The following is an 18385-nucleotide window of genomic DNA, read 5'->3' as shown; positions in this document are numbered from 1 at the left end:
AAGTTCGCAATAAAGCAAGTCACACGAATGTTTGGTTTCCCAGTGCACATTAAAGGATGTTAACACTGTACCTGTAGTCTGTTAAGTGTGCAACAGCATTATGACTAAAAAGCAATGTATATACCTTAATTAAAAAATAGTTTATTGCTAAAAAAATGCTAACCATCATCTGAGCCTTCAGTGAGTCATAGTGGTAACATCAAAGATCATGGATCACAGATCACCATAACAAATATGATGATAATAATGAAAAAGTTTGAAATATTGTGAGAATTACCAAAGTGTGACACAGAGACACAAAGTGAGCAAATACTATTGGGAAAAATGGTGCGGATAGACTTGCTCAATGCAGGATTGCCACCAACCTTTGATTTGTAAAAAAATGCAGTATCTGCAAAGCTCAATAAAGTGAAGTGCCATGAAATGAGGTCAGACCTGAAATGAGGTCAGACCTGCTAATGAAAAAAAAGAGAAGGACCTCCAGCATCCTCCCTTGCTAGTTCCTAGCTCAGACATTACACTGCAGCCATCCTGGGCTGTCCTCCTCTCTTGAGGCTTGGTCTTGGCATATGTTTCCTTTCCACCTCATCCCTTCTTTTTCTCCTCTCCCACTCTCGCTCTGTCCTTCTTGTGTGTCAGCTTAAAGGTCACTTCCTCAAAACACTTTTCTGGCCCCAGACTAGTGAAGGTCTCAATGCTTCTCCTGCCCAAGCACCTATCCACCTTATTGTACTAGCCCATTTGATTGTCTGTCTTTGAGCTCTATGAGGACAGGGGGTGGGTCTGTTTTGTTCACCTCTGTGTCAGCTGCACTGGGCCCAGGGCCTGGCATATAGTAGGCACTCGATAAACAGTGCATGCAAGAATGTCCATTGTCACATTCAGCCTGCTGGTCTGTGCCAAATATTTAGAATGTTCAGGGCAGGTACTGACCACCCCTGCAGGCTACAGGATGACAGCTGCACTACTCAGGGCTCTTGAGTTCAAGCAACAAAGCTAATTCGACTGGCTCAAGCTAAAGAAAGAAGTTATTGGCTTAGGTCCTGGAAGAGATTGGGCTAGCTTCAGGCATGGCTGGATCCAGAGGTTCAACTAAGGATCAGTTCAGTCCTGGATCAGCAGGACTCAGTCTCTCCATCTTCTTTTCTTTATTCTGCATCTACCAATGTCAGCTTTACTCTCAGACAGGTGCTTTTTGTGGCAATCTCAACAGCTCCAAGCTTACATTAGCCATCAGCTAGCAATCCCAGAAGGGAGAGCATACTCTTCTCCAATAGGTTCATTAAAAGTCCTGGGACTGACACTCATGACTCCAAATTGGGTAATTTGCCCAGACCTGAACCAATTATTGTGGCAGGAGAAAGGGGAAGAGGTTGTGGTGGGATATTTTCATTGACCAGGTTCTGGATCACATGCCCAATCCCCCAAAGGGAAATCAGGACACAGATGCTGGCTGGGGAAGAGAACGGACATCACTCAGAGGCCACTGGGATTGAAGAGCTGGACTCAAGGCCAGAGGCCTAATCCTGACCTTGCCATCGGTTAGCAAATTTCCTGGCCATTCAGGTCCTCATGTTGCCCATCTATAAATGGGACTATCACACCCATTAAAATCACAATTACTACCAACCCTGGGAAGCCATCACTTTCTTTTCCATCCCACTTACTGATTTCTTCAGAGAAGCATTTGGATTGTCTCAGAACCGTTTCCACCTTCAGAAATGTGACTTATGAGGAAATTATGCAACTGCATTTTATATCCATTCCGGTCATTTCATCAACTGGTTCTATGACACTGTTTATCTCCCTCCCTCAGCTCCATCCCAAGTAAAACTGCCATTTCCAGCTGTTTCATTGAAGGGAAATGGAGAAGAATGTTTGCTGCTTTTCAGGGAAAAAGAATAGAAGTACACAACCAATAAGAAAAAGTAAACTGAAGTCTAACACCAATTTCTTGACTCCCTGCATGTCCGATACACCATTTTAGGCATTTTCAACTAGTCCCTCCGCCTACAAACCAGTGATTCCTGGGAGCTGGCCTAGTTAGTGCACAACTAAGGGAATAATTAGAAATCCAGCGAATCCATTATTTGAGAGGCTCATGCTGATGATTCAGAGAATATGAAAACTGGAAGATTGTTTTGCCCTTAATTGGGCTATGTTTGAGGATTCTTTTGGTTGTAGGTAATTGAAACCCATTCGATTTAGCCAAAGGGGATATTATTTAAGGATTCTGGATTGTATTAGGATTCTCCAGAGAAACCCAATAGGAAATTATATATATATATATACATATATATATATATATATATATATATATATATATATACACACACACATACATACAGAGAGAGAGAGAGAGAGTTGCTATAAGGAATTGGTTCATGCAATTATGGAGGCTGAGAATTCTCACGATCTGCCATCTGCAAGCTGGAGACTCAGGAAAGCCAATGGAGTAATTCAGTCTGAGTCTGGAGGAAGCCTGAGAACCAGGGAAGCCAATGATACAAATACCAGTCAGAGGGCAGGAGGATGAGATGAGACGTCCCAGCTCAATCAGTGAGGCAGGGAAAAAAGAGAGGAGTTCTTCTTTCTTCTGCCTTTTTTTCTATGCAGGTCCTCCAGGAACGGGATGCTGCCCATCCACATGAGGAGGGCTATCTGCTTTATGGAGTTCACCCATTCAAATGCTAATCTCACCCAGAAACACCCTCACAGACACACCCAGAAATGTGTAATCAGGGCATGGTGGCCCACTCAAGTTGACACTAAAATTAACCATCACGGGGGTGCCTCACAAAACCCAGGGCGGAGTTCTGCTGGAAGTCGGGAAGGGACTAGGGCGTGTCGTGAATCAGGGAGCTCCCTTCCTCCACCATTTCTCCATTTCTCATCTGTGTTTTTCTTGTCATGTCTCCTTCATTCTTCTCTCACACTGAAGACTGGCTTTTTCTGGTTTTGGGGACTTGTGGCAAACAGCTACCAGGCTTATGTTTTAAAACAGCAGTTAGATTGAGGCTAGAATCTTTTATTTATTTACTTATTTTTGGCTGCGTTGGGTCTTCATTGCTGCGCGCAGGCTTTCTCTAGGTGTGGCGAGTGGGGGCTTTTCTTGTTGTGGAGCATGGGCTCTAGGTGCGCGGGCTCAGCAGTTGTGGCTCGCGGGCTCCAGAGCGCAGGCCCAATAGTTGTGATGCACAGGCTTAGCTGCTCCGCAGCACGTGGGATCTTCCCGGACCAGGGATCGAACTCGTGTCCCCTGCACTAGCAGGCAGATTCTTAACCACTGTGCCACCAGGGAAGTCCTGAGGCTGGAATCTTAATCTCAGTACCAAAGTCTCAGGGAAGAGCCTATTGGTCCACTTGGGTCAGATGTCCATACCCGGTCCAATCAGATGTGGAGATAGGAGAGGGGTGGGGGTCCGTTGCCTAACATGACTATGTAGAATGTTCAGAGAAAAGACATTTTCCAGAAAAGCTGACGTTCTAAGAAGCTTAAAAAAGAAGTGTGCACTGCATTGTGCTACTAATTAAATTTCAGACTATAGTGTGTTGATGAAAAATTAATCAATAGTGAATCTAAGAAAGAAATGGAAAATTTTATTGGAGCCAACCTGTGGATTGTAACCGAGGAGACAGTCTTTCAGAAAGCTCTGAGGAATATTCTACCTGTTAGAGGTCAAAGCACAGTTACGTAAGTTTTTGAGATAAAGGGTTATACATCAAATTATGTATTATTGACAGTTTACACAATCCAGATCTACACGTACGAAGTGAGTAGTAGGTCATGGGTCACTGTGGTTCCTTACAAGATAAATAAGGAAGGTTATCTCCTAAGGAGGTCTGGTTAATGCAGATATACAGCACACACTAAAGGAGAGGGAGGAGGCCCAAACAGGCAGAGAACAATTTTATGTTTAAATTTTCTTGTCTTGCCATAAAATATGAATTTTGTTTCATCAGGTGAAATCTTGTTGCCCTCATATCTCTCTCTCTCTCTCTCTCTCTCTCTCTTTTTTTTTTTTTTTTGCTGCAGTGGAAGCACAGAGTCTTAACCACTGACTGGACCACCGGGGAAGTTCTCTTTTATTATTTTTATTTTTATTTTTTTGGCTTCATCATGCAGCTTGCAGGATTTTGGTGCCCCAACCAGGGATTGAAGCCGTACCCCTGGCAGTGAAAGTACTGAGTCCTAACCACTGGACCACCAGGGAATCCCCCCCACATCTCTTTTAAATAAAGCTGAGATAGTCTTCCCCATAGTGTAGTCCAATTTAGGGGACCAGTTTACAGGGGTTTGAATCCTGGCCCCAGTGTTTTCTGGCTGTATGACTGTAAGCAAATTACTTACCTTGCCTCTGTGCCTTAGTTTTCTCATCTACCAAATGGGTAGAATAATAGTATCTACCCAGTGCAGTGGTTGGGACAATTAAATGTGTGAATATAAGTAAAATGTTCAAATTCTGCCTGCAAATAGTAAAGGCTTAATAAATAATAGGTATTGTTAAAATAAATAAGTAATAGCTATTGTTATTCTTACTGTTAAGTTCATTTCAATTATGGCTTATATTAGTTCTTAGATTATTTAAAAAATAGAAGATACTAGAAATAGAATTTTTGTGGTTATGGGAAAATAAATAACCATTAGTGAAATTGAATACATCCTTGCTGTTGCCTTTGGGATTGTTTTTGAGTTCTGAATAGTACTTCTGGTTTACAACCTTAAAAGCTTAGAACGGAGTTTCTTCTAAACAAGTTTCTATAAATAATTAGCAATTCTCATTTTTACTTGGCAAGAAAAGCCAATCGTTTTAACATGTTTCTGAGCATAATAAGTTTGGAACCTAAAGCCCTTAGTAGCCTAGTTTATAAAAGACTACTTACAAAATGTCCTTTGTGTAAAGGATCCTTTAGGACAGAGGTCTGCCAACCTTCTTTTAATGAGCTAACAGTAAATATTTTGTCTTTGAAGTCAGATGGTCTCTATTCCAACCATTCAGCTCTGTTGTAGTGTAAAAGCAGCCATAGATAATACATAAACAAATGGGCATGGCTAGGTTCCAATAAAGCTTTATTTAGGGACACTGAAATGTGAATTTTGTGTAATTTTCACATGTCACAAACTATTTTTCTTTTGATTTTTTTCCCGATATGTAAAAACCGGAAAAACCATTCTTAGCTCACAGGCTGTACAAAAACAGTGGTGGTCTGGATTTGACCTGTGGGCTGTAGTTTGCAATCCATGCTTTAGGAGACGATCATATTTGCATTTTTGACTATGGACAGGGGGAGACACAAGGATTGCCCTGAATCCACAGCCCTGTTACCCCAGAGGCATTTCCACATTTCTCTTAGAAGATGTGGAGTATTTATGTGACCATTATATGCAACATATTTCTGTTACATGCAACAGAAAACTCAAACTGCTTAAGCAAAAAGAGAATGCACTGGGTTTTGTTACTCTAGAAGTCGATCCAGGGTTCATCTGCTTCTCTCCATCTCTCCATCTCTTGGCCTTTCTCCCTTCCATGAAGGTTTGCCCTCAGGATCCATGTTCTGAGAGGTCCAAGGCCAGCAGGAAACTGGGCAGGGTTTCTCTCCCTCCAAAGTTCACACAAAAGCTCAGGGCCTGACTGCTTGTCTTTTGTTATGGAGCTTCATGCCCATCTGAACCAGCCCCAGGGGTCTGGGGAAACAGAACGCCACACCCTGGCAGGGTCAGCCCAACAATCCCCAAGACCCAGGAGTGGTGCCTGCATTGGTTCCCCAACTAAAATGGGGGTCCTCTTACCAAGGAAAGGCGAATGGATGCTGGGAGGCAAAAATCAACAAATGTCCACGTCATGTCGGGGACATCACCATGTGACATTTAGAATCTAAATGCCTCGAACGAAGTGGGTGGATGAGCTGCCAGGAGCAGGAAATTGCTGTTCACACCCCGTCTTCTCAAAGGGATTGCCTGTCTTCCCTTTGGCAAAGTTCTCTCTGCAGGTTCCAGCTTCTCCTGAAGCAGACCTTCTAGGCTTGAGAAACCCGGAGCTACAGAATGGTTTAGATTTCATTTTCTGTGCAGTCAGGTGGTCTAGACTCTCAGCACTCAGTTGATTGAGATTCTGTTCAGGGGAAGCAGTGACTTGAATAGCGAAAAGCCTGGCTCAGCCCCTCACCCGTCTCAGTAAAGGCAGACAGTGCCCCACCCTCTAGCTGGGCTCAAAATAGCTGTTTCTTGACGTGGGCTCTTTGTGACTCATGGTGGAGTTTTCCAGGCTTGGGAGTATTGATGACAATTTCCTCTGCTCGTCTCCACACCACAGAGTCTAGCTTTTCCTACCTTTCCCCAGATATTTATCACCTCAAGGTTATCCCTTGGTACACTTCATTCTGACCTTGTTTTTCTTTTGCTCTCAGTGACCCACTCCAGATTCAGCATTTTTTCCCCCATCCTCCACCAAACAAGAGTGTGGCCCTCAGTTACATGCACCTACTTTAGGAGGTGCCAACCAGATGTGGGGAAGAGAAAAAATTTTGTCCTCTACCCATCTCAGGCTCCCTGGCTGGAGCCCTGTAAATGAGACTGACAAAAGACAGATTCACAAGAGAAAAATAAACAGGAGTTTATTAACATGTGCATCACACATATACCTGGGAGTGATGAGTAACTCATAATAGTGGTTAGAACTTGGGCTGATGTAGCATCTTAACAGAAGAACAATACATTGTTAGAGTACTGGCAAGACAAAGAAAAGGAACTTTGAGTTTCTTATGAGAAGGTCGGTAGTTGGAGGAAACTAATGGACAATAAGGACTTGTTAGTCTAAGTTTGTTGTATAGATTCCTCTGGAGCCACCTCCAGGCTGATGAGGATCTAGAGTTGTTTCCAGTGATTAATTTCTCTCCTTCCTGGTACAGAGGGGAGGGGAGACCTCTTTATTATAAACTGATGTCCTGCTTTTAGGCAGATCAAGAAGGGCGGAGAGCTTTTCTTTTATCTTTTTTTTCCTCTCCATTGCCTTCAGCTGAAAATAATCCTGTGCCAAAGGGGCATGTTTTGGGGTGGCATATTCCGTTATCCTTTACGGAGGACCCTCAGGACATACTCCAGTCCTAACTCTGGGGCCTGGGCCAATGTTTCAGACCCCATCTTGTGTGCCTGGGTGTGTGTGTACCCCCAAAATGCTCAGCCTCCCTGCTACCCATTTGCCACACCCCAGGCCAGACAGCCCTGTCTGTGGGAACAGGACAGCCAGCAACTGCGGGGCTGAATCACCTTCTGCAAAAGTCCACAGAGAGTGGGAGCTACAAAGGTGGCTGTGGCTGAGCTGGAAGAAGCAGGAAGCATCTGCATTACTGCAGTCATACATTTATTGACTGCATGTATTTTATTTCATTTACTGATCACTTTCTATGACCAAGCCCTGGACTAAGCAATTTGCACACATTATGCTGCATTTAATTCTCCAACTCTCTGAGGCAGTTGCAGGAAGCTGGTCTTCCTACCTCGGTGCCTGCTCCCTACCTCTACACCCTCTCTCATGGGAGACAGCGATCTCATCTCTCCCCCACTTAGAATCCTTCTGTAGGTCAACCACTGGGAATAAAGTTCCAACTTTCCGCCAGGGCTTGCATTATCTGGCCCCTTCCTGTCTCTCCATCGTGTCACACCCTCCCCTGTTCTCATTTTGTTCCGCCCACACTGGCCTTTTCTCTGTTCTTGAGCGAAGCTGGTTCCCCTCTCAGGGCTCCCGCACTTGCTGTTCCATCTGCCGGTAACATTCTTTCCCTCTATCTTCCCAGGCCGGCTCCTCTTGGTCATTTAGTGTCAGCTCAAATGTCACTTTCTTAGAGAGGTCTTCCTCAGCCCCACTGTCTGAAGGATGCCCTGTCAATCGCTTACCAGACCATAACCACATTTTACTCTCTGCATAGTCCTGTCAACTTAAAGGATGTTTATTTTTTTACTTGCTGCCCATCTTCCCCACTAGGATGAATGCTGCATTTCTGTGTGCCTAGTGCCCAGAACATTGCTTGGCCTATGGTAGGTACATTGACTATATGAGAAGCCCCTCAGAACATCTGAGGCCAAGTCATTTGCCCAAGGTCCCACAGAGGAAGGACCCCCTGAGGGGGTGGAGCCCTGAGTATTGAAAAGGGATGATGGATAGGATAAAAATCACTGCCTATGAAAAGTATCCCAACTGGCTGAAGTTTTGCCTAGTTTTTACGCCCAGCTTTTTGGCATCTTCAGCTTCGTTGAAATCAAGTTGATGTTTGGACTTGAACACAAAGATTTTGCATCTCTTGCAGTGTTGCTGGGAGCTGGCCCTTGCCACACCCCCAGTTCTAGCTGGGACACACAGAAGTTCTGGGGTTTTGATCCACTGGCATGTGACCCTCCTCACCTTCTAATGTGGGAATATTTTTCTATTTATAAAAATAATACCATATGCTGCCCTCAAGGAAGTGCTCATCAGTCCCCACCCTGTCAGCGTGGGCTGTGCTTAGTGACTTCCTTCTAGAGAGTACGGTATGGAAAGGAGTAGGGGGGAGAAACCTGACAATTATGACCTCGGCCAGGCGATCAAGGTCAACATCAAGAGTGACCTTTACAGTGCCCTTGATAGAAGGCAGTGAGAATGGCACTCTCCCTCTGTGGTCTTCCTCTTGCAAACCCATAACCCCAGTCTAATCAACAGAAGAACAGCAGACAGATTCCAGTGGAGGGACATTCTACAAAAACATCTGATGAATCCTCCTCAAAACCATCAACATTGCCATCAAAAACAAGGACACTCTGAGAAACTGTCACAGCCAAGAGGAGTCTAAGGAGACATGATGATTAAATGTCATGGGGTGTCCTGGATAGGATCCTGGAACAAAAAAAGGACATTAGGTGAAAACTAAGGAAATCTGAGCAAAGTATGGACTCTAGTTTGGTTTAAATATATATATATATATATATATACATATCCTTGAGTATTTCTAGTCCGATGCTTTTGCCTTTTATCCGACGCTTTTGCTTTCTTTCTGTTTAGGGGCTTATCTTATTTCTCATGCTGGACTTTCAATCCAGCAAGTCCATTTCCACATTTGTGTCCTTTCTTCTTCTGCCATGATCCAACTCTCCCTCTGGCTTCCCAGCTCGCAGCCCATGTTGGTGAACATTGAACTTGGCCCACTCAAGCTTGCACACAGCCCAGGCACAGACTTCCCTGGCTGGTTTTCTCTGACCCTTAAGCATCCCAAATCACACCCAAACCACCCCAGCTCAGATAAGGATTTATCCCAGGCTATTCCTCGGTCTTGAACTTTCTGAAATAAAATAATGTTCTCCAAGCAGTTTATCTCTCCAGTTAAGTTTCTAGCCAGTGAGGGATGAAATGAGCCACATGATTTCCAAGCTAAGCAATTTTTAAAAACTGAAATATTACTTTAGACGGTCCCAATTTATTTTCCTCTAGATTCTAATCATCTTGGCCCCACCAAGCAGGCTTTTAAGCAGCACCATCTGGTTCTCTACCCATCCTTGCGTGACCTGGGCCCTCTGCTTACTTCTGAATTGGTTTGTAAATTGGAAGTGTTAGGGAGTCTTAGTGAAAGATGCATGAATCACAGCTCAGGATAGATTCATAATTGTCATGAAGTCTGTCTGAGATTGCAGGGCTGGAGGACATTTTTAAAGAAATGAACCTTGAATAATAGGATGAACCTGCAGAAGTACCAAAAAACAGTTGTCTATGCAATTTTAATTGGACAATTACCTTATTGTTATTACAGGGTTATCGATTTCCATGGTTTTAATTCAACATTCTTACCAACTCCCTCTGAATTAGGGAGAATATTCTCTTGTTGGGTCTTTAAGGACCTCAGAAACCAATCTGAGCCCTTCTGCTTGGGGTTGGAGAAATACAACAGAGTGATTTGATGACTCATTGAAGGTCACTTAGACGTGTTGGGGTGAGGACGCTGAATAATGAAAAAATGACATTACAGATTGTTAGATAAACTGTCAGAACTCATGTGTCATTTCCTTCAAAGCCCCACTTAGAGGTAACACACACATTATTCAAGTGAAAACCTTGCTGGAAACCTCCCTTGGGAACTGCAGTCCCAATCTGTGTTGAAGTCTTGTGAACATCCTCAATGGTGATAAACCTTTGCCTTGGAGAGGGAGTTTGAGGTTTGGAAAGGTCATTCAGAGCCAAATAAAGTGGGTAATCAAGGCTTCCCTGGTGGCGCAGTGGTTGGGAGCTCGCCTGCTGTTGCAGGGGACACGGGGTCGTGCCCCGGTCCGGGAGGATCCCACGTGCTGCGGAGTGGCTGGGCCCGTGAGCCATGGCCGCTGAGCCTGTGCGTCCGGAGGCTGTGCTCCGCAACGGGAGGGGCCACAACAGTGAGAGGCCCGCGTATCGCAAAAAAAAAAAAAAAAAAAAAAAAAAAAAAAAAAAGTGGGTAATCAAATCACGTGAATATAAATGTGTTAAACTGCTTTTCTGGAATGGCTCATAAACTGATTTGAAAGCAATGATCAAAGAAGAGTTTGTTTATTAATACCTCTCCTTATTCCAGGAAGGATTTAATCAGCATATTGGAGTCTAAAAAATGTTTTAAAAGGCTTGAGGAATGTTGGTGTTATTAGAAGCATAGGGCATTCTGAGGCGATTCCTTGAAGGGTAATATTCTAGAATAGTCATTTAAAGAAAAGAATTGCTTTCCACTACCTTAATATGATCTCCCTTCCCCTTCCCTCCAGACCTAAGACTAGTTTTGTGGATGAGGCAGGTGGGACACACAGCTTTTTAGTGCCTCTCATTCTCCTTAAAAGGCATGGAATGGGATGGTGTAAGAGGTAGGGTATTCCCAGTGAAGGGAGTTCTGGGGAGGGAGGTAAAGTTGGGGCAGGGGCTCCTGGGGCTGATCTCCTCTGTCCTTCCCCACCCCCAGCTCCAGCTGTGGTGTCGGCCTAAGGTTGTCTGATTTCTCTTTTGATGATGGTGGTGATGCTGCTGCTGCTGATGGTGATGGTGGTGATGCTGATGCTGATGATGGTGATGATGATGATGGTGATGGTAGTGATGATGATGATAATGACGCAGAAGATGATAATGATGATGTGATGATGATGGTAATGATGAGGAGGAGGAGGAGGATGCAGCTGCTGATGACGGTGATGGTAGTTGTGATAATTGACACTCACCAAGACCTCACTGTCTTTATGATGTACCAGGTACCACATTAAGAGCGTTACACACAACCTGTCATTCAACCCTCACCACAGCCAATGAGTAACCTTTATTATTATCCCCACTTAACAGATGATGGACCTTGACAGTGGGAAAGGTCACATAACCAGCTTACCAGCCTTGCAAATAGTTATTATGGAATGAACAAATACTGCAAGCTAGGGTTATTAGACACACTTTACAAATGAAAAAGCAAAAACTCAGAGAATGTAAGTAACTTGTCCGAGGGCACAAGCCAGTAAGGGGCAGAGCCAACATTTTAACTTGAGTCATGCTGTCAGCTAAGGGTGTTGTGCCATGGCTGTTGGCACTGAGCTGGGTCGGGTGGACGATACCCAGCGAGCAGGAGGGCAGTCTTACTGCTTGGTTGCCTCACCTCCTTCACTAAATCTAGGTTCCTTTCTACAGAACACAGATTTTGCCCACGAGGATGTTAATGACCCCATCCTGGGACCCTCCACAGTAGGTTCATTTGGTCTCCTCTGTGATTTACTGAATAAAGGTCCCCAAAAGATGCTTACACCCTAATCCTCAGAACCTATGAATATGTTACCTCATACAGCAAACAGGAATTATTGTTGCAGATGGAAGTAAGGTACAGACTTTGAGATGAGAAGATTATAAGGGATTTCCCGAGTGGACCCAATCTAATCACATGAGCCCTTAAAATGAGAAAGGCTTTCTTGACTGGGTCAGCGAGAGTTGTGAAGGGCGAAGAAGAGTCAGAGAGATGCACCATAAAAGGACTCAACCTGTCATGGCTAGCTTTGAAAATGGAGGAAGTGGCTATAGGCCAAGGAGTGTAGGCGACCACTAGAAGCTAGAAAAGGCAAGGAAACAGATTCTGGGACTTCCCTGGTGGTCCAGTGGTTAAGACTCTGTGCTTCCACTGCAGGGGGTGTGGGTTCGATCCCTGGTTGGGGAACTAGGATCCCATATGCCGTGCAATGCAGCCAAAAAGTAAAAAAAAAAAAGAAAAGAAAAGAAAAGAGAAAAAACAAATTCTTCCCTAGAGCATCAGTCCTGCTGACACCTTGTTTATTGCCCAGTGAGACCCATGTCAAACCTCTGACTCCAGAACTATAAAATAATACATTTGTATTCTTTTAAGCCAATAAATTAGTGATCATTTGTCATGGCAGCCATAGACAATTAATACACAGACGGATATTTTTTTTCTTTTTCGCCTCTTGCCTTTTTTTTTTTTCTTGCCTTTTATTAACAGTTGTCCACGTTTGTTTTAGCTGGGGAGGCAGTTTAAGCATGAAGTCAATGTGAGCAGTGATTATCTGCAGAGAGGAAAGCCCCTGTGTGGCTATCATGGTCCCTCTTGTGTCACCTCATTACTAGTCACAGTTCTCAGCTGGCATTTTAGTAGAGCGGTCATTACCAGGGTGTCACCCTCCTGTCCATGGTTTTCCTGTTCTTCCCCCAATTCTGGAGTCCTCCATGTTCCTCTCTGTCCAGACCAGTGCTTCTGGGATGAAAGGAGCTAACGTGTATTGAGGACACCGTGCCAAGGGCTCTATGGATCCCCTCAGTTAATCTTCATAATGAGCCTTTGTGGTGGATTCCATCACTCTCTCCCCATTTCAGGAAACTGAGGCACAAAGAAATGAATGAAGACTCGCCTTAACGAAGTACAGATTTTCGGGTCCCCTCTCGGGGGATTCTGATTCAGTAGACCCTGGAGAAGCCCAGAGAGATGGATTTTTTAGCTACACTCATGTGGGTCTCATGTCCGTGCTCCCAAAAGCACTGTTGAAAATGTGGGTCTAATAGAGAACAGACTGGTGGTTGCCAAGCGGGAGGGAGAGGGATGGACTGGGAGTTTGGGGTTGGCAGATGCAAACTATTACATGTAAAATGCATAAACAACAGGGTCCTAGTGTATAGTACAGGGAACTATATTCAATATCCTGTGATAAACCATAATGGAAAAGAATAATGTCTATATGTGTATAACTGACTCACCTTGCTGTACAGCAGAGATTGCACAACATTGTAAACCAACTATACTTCAATTTAAAAAAATTGAAAAAAAAAAGAAAAAGTGGATCTACATCACTGGTTTTCAAGGGAGGATGAGTTTGTGCCCTATGGCAATATTCACAAATGTTTGAAGACACTTTGGGTGGGTGGGAGAATGCTGCTGGCTTCTAGTGGGTGGAGGCCAGGGATGCTGCTAAACATCCTACAATGCACAGGCCAGTCCCCCAGCTAAGAATGATCCAGCCCCATACGTCAGTAGTGCTGAGGGTAAGAAACTCAGGTCCCAACAAAGTGCTCAGAGGCTGCCAAGTAGAGGGGAGGTGCAACTCTTGCTTTCCCTTTGGTTCCTGAGCTTTCAGAATGAGCCCTCAGATATTCTCACATTCTACATCATTATTCCCAATTTACAGATAAGGAAACTGAGGCTTAGAGAGGTGAAGTCATTTGCCCAAGGGCAGCAGTTAGAAGGAGGCAGAGCCAGGACTTAAACCCAAGTCAGCTTGACTCCAGTGCCTGTTTCTTAACCCCACTGCTGACTGGGCCTTCTCCCTCATTACTTTTGTGACCTTGGACAAGGCCGATGTGGCAGAGAAAATAGAAACTCGAGAAAATAGAAACTCAGAGACGCTAAAAAAAACATGCCCAAAGTCCCATTAGAGGATAATAACCATGGCCACGATTTGAAGACAAGTCAGTTTCCTCAAAACCTTCCTTGGGAGGTGATTGTGATTACAAGGAGACATCACAGATGGGAAGGCTCCGTGCAGCGGGAGGTATAACTCGCAGGACCCAGAGGCATCCTTATTCACAAAGCAGAGGAGGAGGGCACGGAGCATCTGAATTAAAAGCAGTTACTTTAGCTTCTTGGGAAATGGTGACTCACTAAAAGCAACCAGCTGTTTCCCATCAGATTCACTTTATAGCAAGAAGGCGAGATGCTTGATATATCCCATAATAGGATGTTTGGGGGTTGAAATGGGCTTCTTTCCTACATGAATGATTGATGACAATAAAAGCCTGGGGTATCCCCAGGAGCCTTTGAAATGCATCAGGATATCCATTCCCAGTAGTGGGGCCCAGATATTATTTCCCCAGTGTTTAAGACTCTTTGTGGGGTCGATACCAGGAAGACGTGCCTGTGGGTACCCAGGGTGGTGAGAGCTAAGGGCCTGGCCTCTTGACAGAGGGCTGGTGGGGCCACTCTTGGACCCTCTGTTCGGAGCAGGCATGGGTCTAAATGACCGGAAGGCCGTCCTTCTCCAGATCTGATGATCCTGACTTTGTCTCCTCCCCCATGTTAGTCTGACTCTTCCAGGGAAAGGACAGGTGATACTGACCACCCTTTATCACGCCCAGGCACTGCACCAAGCACTTGACATGGTTTCTCACTTCATCTCCATAGCAGCAACTCCATGAGGTAGGAGTTACTCTCCCATTTTACAGAAGAGGAAACTGAGACTTGGGAAGAATCAGTAATGTGTCCAGATCACACAATTACTGGTAGAGCAAGGACTTGAACCGGAGTCTATCCAAACCTACTATCAGGGGTAAGCTGTTGGTGAGCTAATGACTTTTCTCCCCAACATGTAAGCCCTTTCCTACAAGGTCAGCTTGATGAGGGCAAGGGTTTTGTCTGTTTTGTTCCATCCCCATTGCTTAGAACAGGATCTGGCACGAAGCAGGTTTTCAATGCATATTTAGTAAATGGGTAATAAGAGCAAATATTACAGAGAACTTTCTATATGCCTGGCACTTATGCAAATTCACTAAAAGATGTGTATGATTGTCCCCACGTTGCAGATGAAGCAACTGAGGCCCAGAGTCAAAAATTGATGGGACCGTGGTCAGCCTGAGAGGTGGCCCTGAGACCTGAAAGTCCATGCCCTTAACCGGCCCCTTCACATGCCATCTCTGAGGGCTCACATGGCTCCCAGAGCATCTGTACCCAACACATTTTTCTTTATTTTGAATCTGTTTTGAATAGGTAACACCTGCCATGGTAAGATTTCAAACAACATGGCTAACAGTAAATCACCAATGTCAGTGTCTCAGTGATGTTAACAGTGGTGGGCACTAGGGGAAGCGTAGATGGAAATTCTCTGTGGCGTTGGCTTTGCAGCTTTTCTATAAATCGAAAATTATTCCAAAATAAAAAGCTAATTTAAAAATTCAAACAATAGAAAATGGTGTGTTAGGTGGAAGATGATAGTCCTCCAACATTGACCCCCCGTCTCCCACATCCTCCAAGGACAACCACTGTGGCCCTTCTCTCATGTGTCCTTCTGAGGATGTTCTAAGGATGCTGGATGCCTAATAAGTGTTTGTAGGATTGAAATGAATAGGTTCACCTTCATTAAATTGCCTCTGTCATACAAGCTGGGATGAAATAATGACTTGAAATGGCTGATTCATCTTTGGGTGAAAAACTTGACATGTGATTGCAAATTTTCCTTCAGCCCTCAGTTCTCATTTGATTTCCAATGAGAACTGAAGAGTTTGGGCCCACTGCTGCTTGTCAAGGGACCATCAGAACCAAATCCTGTTGTGTCATTCCACATCCTGTCAGACACAGAGATGAGGCTGCCCTAAGGACCTCTAAGACTCTCCCAACCCAAAGGGCTGGAATTCAGTTTTACAACAGCTTTCCCAGGAGGTGGGAGATGCCCAGATGCTCTAGCATCAAACCACATTGAATTAGGTTGCAGGAAAATTACAGGCATACCTCGTTTTATTGCACTTCCCAGATATTGTGTGTTTTTGTTTGTTTGTTTTTTGGCTGCACTGCGTGGCATGCGGGATCTTAGTTCCCGACCAGGGATTGAACCCACGCCCCCTGCAGTGGGAGCGTGGAGTCTTAACCACTGGACGGCCAGGGAAGTCCCCAGCTATTGTGTTTTTTACAAATTGAAGATTTATGGCAATTCTGTGTCAAGTCTATCACGCCACCTTTCCAACAGCAGTTGCTCACTTCACGTCTCAGTGTCATGTTTTGGTAATTCTCACATTTCAAACCCTCCACCAGCAAAAAGATTATGACTCAGTGAAGGCTCTGATGATGGTTAGCATTTTTTAGCAGTCAAGTGTTTTTAAATTAAGGTGCGTATATTGTTGTGTGTTTTTTTAGACATAATGCTATCGCACACTTAATAGACTACATTAAAGTGCAAACCTAACTCTAATATGCACTGGGAAACCAAAAAATTTGTGTGACTTGCTTTGTTGAGATACTTACTTTATTGCAGTGATCTGGAACTGAGCCCACAGTCTCTCCTACGCTCTCTTTTTCCCAATTTTCGATCTTATGATTACCAAAGAAGAAAGCCTCAGTTTGGTGGTTTGTCTTTAACACCTGTCCAGTACTTGCTAACTTTTAGTACTTGCTAATCTACTTGGTTAAGAAAGAAAAATTAGGCCTTCAATCTGAGCCTTGAGCAGGCTACAATATTTAGCCAGAATTTGATAACACCACTTTGTTTCCATTGGACTTATGGTTATGGCTATTTTCTAATTATGCTAAGTGATGGTGACCTATTATTTATGGATGTGATAATGAAATTTCCTTTAAGGAGTTTATGTGAGTGAAAAAAAGTCCTTTAAGGAGTTTATGTGAGTGAAAAAAAGTCAACATAAAGAAATATCGAGATGGTATAGTTAGTTAGTGTTTAGCTCATGCTGCTGTAACAAAATACCATAGACTGGGTGGCTTAAATAACAGTTATTTCTCACAGTTCTGAAGGCTGGGAAGTCCAAGATCAAGGCACTGGCAGATCTGGTGTTTGATGAGGACCCTCTTCCTGGTTTGTAGATGGCTGTCTTCTTGTGTCCTCACATGGTGCAGAGCAGAGAGAGAGGAAGCAAGCTCTGGTGTCTCTTCTTATAATGGCACTAATCCCATTATGGAGCTCCATCCTCATGACCTCCCCTAACCCTAATTACCTCTCAAATGTTCCACCTCCAAATACTATCACATTAAGAGTTAGGATTTCTACATATGACTTTGGGAGGCGGGGTAGGGGTGGGGGAGCCACAAGCATTCAGTCCCTAACAGATAGTACATGATTGTGGTAAATTCTGTATAGTAATTGAGGTTTTGGAAACACTATTCTGTAGCCCTTTGTCCTACAGCCTGGGCTTTGGAATCAGACAGACCTGGTCTGTGCCACTCACTGGTTGAGTGACTTTGGCCAATCACTTATGTTCTCTCTGAGCCTCATCTTATTAACCTGTAAAGAGAGGGTGATAATGAGTATACCTACCTGCCAAGGTATTTAGGAGCATGATGAGTTAGTGCTGGACTCCTAGTAATGCTTAATATGAGAGAGCTCTGGGTGTATGAAATTAGGAAGCAGAAGCAAAAGTGGGCATTGTCCAGGGGACCCTGGGCTTAACTTCCTACTGTGACCCATGGCTGGAAAAGACGAACCAGGGAAGACTTCTCTTTGGTCCCCAGAAATTTTCCTTCTCGCGCGTATTTGAATTACGAGTTTCTAGGAGATTGTCAGCCCTCATTTGCCAACCCCACCGCCTCCGCCCTGTACCCGGGTAGCTTTAAATTTTCAAGATAAATGATTAAACCTGCTGGCACATCCCAGTCATGTCCGGTGCTCAGCTCTTGTTTGCTGGTGCTGCTGTGCTCATGAGGCATGAATCTCCCTGGTGTGACATTTGGGGATGAAAAGATGGATTTAGCTGCCTCATCCCCCAGAAGTGACTCAGCTGCTGGAAGCTGACTGACAGCAATGGCAGTTGGAGCCCTGGGGACTTCTGTGCCTTCGTGCTTCGTTCTCTCTACACAGCCATGCTTTGCTCTCTCTTAGAGCCTTGTTACAACTGTCTTCTCTAGTCGGCCTGAAATGCTTGTCTGTCTCCTTCCAGGATTTGTCCACCTCGTGGACACCTTCATTGGCAGCTGTTGGATGCCTGCTTTCTAGCTGGAGAATGTTGTCAAGGTTTCCATCATGCTAGTTCTATTACACAAGTTCAGACTGAAAAGAAACCGACCATGCGTGATATTCACTTACTCACATCCTGTACCAGCATTTCTCAGAGTCTGCTCTGAAGACCTCCTGTATGAAGGTCCTTGGACACGACCCCCACCCCTCAACCCAGGTGTATCCTAATCCCTGGGGGTAGAGCTCCCCAGATAATCACCG

The 18385-nt window shown here is 44.4% G+C and overlaps 1 protein-coding gene across 1 annotated transcript in view; it reads left to right on the top strand.

Annotated features, from left to right (window-relative positions):
- The window catches only part of BMERB1 (bMERB domain containing 1), a 119646-nt gene that overhangs the window by 50117 nt on the left and 51144 nt on the right, over positions 1 to 18385 (top strand). The window lies entirely within an intron of this gene.

The sequence above is a fragment of the Aethalodelphis obliquidens genome, unplaced genomic scaffold (assembly GCF_003676395.1).
Source record: "Aethalodelphis obliquidens isolate GAN/ISIS:26980383/991018 unplaced genomic scaffold, ASM367639v1 scaffold18, whole genome shotgun sequence".
In the NCBI taxonomy this organism is placed as follows: domain Eukaryota; kingdom Metazoa; phylum Chordata; class Mammalia; order Artiodactyla; family Delphinidae; genus Aethalodelphis; species Aethalodelphis obliquidens.
This window is presented reverse-complemented; position numbering and strand designations above follow the sequence as displayed.